The sequence below is a fragment of the Eriocheir sinensis genome, chromosome 18, assembly GCF_024679095.1.
Source record: "Eriocheir sinensis breed Jianghai 21 chromosome 18, ASM2467909v1, whole genome shotgun sequence".
Lineage (NCBI taxonomy): Eukaryota > Metazoa > Arthropoda > Malacostraca > Decapoda > Varunidae > Eriocheir > Eriocheir sinensis.
In genome coordinates this window covers 7396344-7400064 of record NC_066526.1, presented here as the reverse complement: position 1 = coordinate 7400064, position 3721 = coordinate 7396344, and positions in this window count along the sequence as shown.

Sequence of the window (3721 nt, the reverse complement as noted above, 5' to 3'; positions counted from 1 at the left end):
TCTATTTAAACCAAATGTTCCTCCGGCGACTTGTTGGTGCTTGTCAGGGAGAGTTCCGTCTTATTCTCATGAAGATTGCCCGTCAGTCACACATGCTTTCATGTTACGTATTTATATATCATTTGCCTTGGCTCAGCTCATACAAGATACTGTTTTGGTTGACACTATTAGACTGAGGAGTAATTATAAAATTCACTTGTTTGTAATTAAAAATTACTATACGTAAAAGAGCAGCTTCAAAATGTTTATACCACATTTTTACATATTAACTTTTGTTTACGTTACGCCAATGGCACCGGTAGGCTTTCTTGGCGGGGCCTGGTGGTCTGCCCCAGCCCGTTATGGCGCAGGTACGTGTTTATAGTTTCGTCATCTTGCTTGGCTCATGCTGTCCCCCGGAGCTTACTTTTGATCCTATTTTGGAGAAAATCTAAGATCCGCATTGATAGATGGTCATCAGCGCTTGAATCAGTGCTGAAATAAACTGCGGTGGCCGAGTGGTCAGCGGGCGGGCGTGGTGACCCCGAGGACCTAGATTCGAGTCCCACCGAAAGACGCTGACACTTTTGAAACCATCGCCAAGTGGGGGAAGACTACCCACATGCTGCCCAGATCTTCAGTGAGCAGCGACTTCGTTCAAGTGGAGCAACAGGGGCAGCATTGGCCTAGCAAATCATACATCACGGCAGCCTCTATAAACAAAGTGCGCCTGCGGGTCGTCCCAGAGGTCTTCAAGAGAGCCTACCTGTGCTATAGGCATGACCTAAAAAAAAAAAAATGCACACTATAGAGATGCCTTGAACCATAACCATACTATGGTATAACCATATTATGGATAAAATGCTATACAGCAAAAAAAAAATTTTTAAATAAATATAAAAAAAAGGTCACCTTAAGAACACGTCGCAGCCCTTTCAGAGCGGCGCGCCTAAATGTGACTGCTGCCTTTTCGTGCTGGCGTGAGTGTGGCACCATACGCTCGTGATTTCATGATTGAATGATTGATAGTTCATTAAAAAATACTTATTTACCTCAGATAGTTTCTTTAATCTTTTCTCATTGTTATTACTCAAGAACCAACGAATATTATGTGATAAAGGCAGGGTCAGATATATAACAGGAGAGCGGAGAAGAATGGATAGCTGTGAAGGAAATAATAAAAAAGCTCAATATGATATGAAGAATGGACAGCTTGCTCATTACTCATGTAAACATCTGGCTAATGCAGAGTAAATATGTAGTAGGTGCAGCAGCGGAAAAAGAACTAGATATAACTTGTACTTTATTCGTGACCTGATGGACGAATTATATTGTTGTTCATTCGAAGCGAAACTCGTGTGTGACCATTGGATTTTTTTTTTTTTTTTTTTTTTAAGTTCTGCCTATGGCGCCGGTAGACTTTCGTGGTGGGGCCCGGTGGTCGGTCCCAATCTGTTATGGTGCAGGTAAGTGTTTATAGTGGCGCCATCTTACTCGGCTCGTCCTGCCCCCTTGGGAGCTCATCTGGCCACAGTTGTCGTATAAAATATGAACATATTGTCACATTCTGATTGTTCTTTTTCAAAGTTTTGCACAAGAAAAAAATAGTAAAATTATTAATAACTTCTTGGATTGAAGTATTCTTTACGAAACACAATAAATACATTACCTCTTACTGGCTAAAAACCGCACTGAATCCATGTCTTGTGTGAAGAATGTTAATGCGCGTATCCCATCTCTCCACCTGATCCTCTGTCCCCCCCCCTTTGTTCTTCTCTCCACCTGACGCCCCGAGCTATTTGCATTGTAAAACGAATCCCAGCCTGGGCAGTCGGCGTCCATCCCACCCAGCTGCTCATTCTTCCTCTCGGTTAATAGATGTGATACCTGGGGACACCTGAGTAAGGTACTGCACTGTGGTAACCCGGGCGTCACACTGGCCCTGAGTCGGGTTCTTCGTCATAATGGGCTCAAAGGGCCAACGGGACAGAGATGAGCACCGCCGCCACAAACAACTATAGCGTATGCTTCCAACTTACCTATCGCGGGGAACATCGTTATAGAAACGTGGTTGGATATGTCCGTAGAGTTTTGAACGTCACTCCATAGGTAACTCTCTGTCTGTAGCATACTGTCTTGTAGTCACTCGAAATTTGGTGATAATCTGGTGAAAATTTTGCCAAAGATATTCTGATCAGTCTGTTGGTGCTAAATCTGGCAGATTTCCCGGGGTTTTGTGTTGTTGAACTGTTCTAAATGATTACGTTTTGTGTAGGTAACAGAGTTTGTTACGTGGGTTTCTGAAAGATACTGAAAACTTTGCATGGCAAACTTCAGTGTTGTTTTATTACTATTACAAATATTTGGAGGAAGTGTGAGTGTGCTTCTATTGTCCTCACTTCTACTATTGCTTGTATTACAATACTACTACTACATATTACTACTACTACTACTACCAGGGTTGGTGGTTTAAACCAAATGGTTTAAACCAATAAAAAAACAGTGGTTTAAACCAACTAATAAAACCATTTTTTTCTTCTTTTGTGTGTATCTTTGTTAGTTTCATCAGTATTGTGGTTTGAACTATATGTAAGATTTTAATTATGTACAGCAGGGTTGGCAGTTTAAACCAGGGGTGTCAAACTCAAAACCCTTTGAGGGCCAATTCATACTCTGAAGTGCCGTCATGGGGGCCAACAAGGGTAGAAAATACATTGACAAGATTGAAGTTACCATGATACCGAGGGGCCATTTATGACTATCCCGCAGGCCATGAGTTTGACACCCCTGGTTTAAACCAAAAACCCATCAATAAAACCAGTGTTTTTTGTTAATCTTTTTTAGTTTCATCAGGTATTGTGGTTTTAATTATATGTGGTTTTAAAATTTTTATTATGCACAGTCATTTTACTAACACCAGGATGAAAACGTCAGTTGGTAAACTCAAATCTCTATTCAAATGCTGTAACTTCAAAGTAACTGAAAACAACTTGCTGTAATAACTCTTCATTTGTACTATTTGTCCTTCCATTTCTTTACGGCAATTTTTACAAATTGCTCGGCAGCCTTTTCTGCCTTCAACAACCTTTTTTTCAAAAAAATTCCAAATATAGTCTGGTTTTCTGCCTGTCATATTGATGAATAGTTCAGCACTAGGTTAATCACCAACAGTTTCAACTTTGTTTTTAATAACTTGAGTCTTGATAGTTCATGGTTTGATCACTGCATTATAATATCTCTGTGCCTGTTTGAATAGAATATAATCAGTAAAATTTGTAATATTTTTTCTTAGTTCAAGATAAAGATTAAAACACAATCATACTCACTTTTCTATACACTATTTGCTCTGTTTCTGTAATTAAGTATGTTCAGTATACAGTATGTATCAATTTAAATTACATGGTAGTTCAGCGTATGCATATCTATATATTTTCGGCGTTATAAGGTCTGACACGAGAAGGATTTAGCGCGTCATCTTATCCTCCCACTCACCCTCACATCACCTTCGCTGTATGGCACTGTTCAAGCACTGGAATGGTAGACACACGCACACGTTGCATTATTTCAACACTTTTAAGACTTGCATATCTTTCAAATGCGTATTATCTTAGCCTTTTCTTGGGAGTTACAAGCCAAGACCCCTTACATAGGACCCGTTTTCGCGCCAAACTTGCCGTCCCTCACAGCGGCCTCCCTCACTCTAGCTTAGTTAAAACACAATTTTGGTCTTTCATATCTTGTA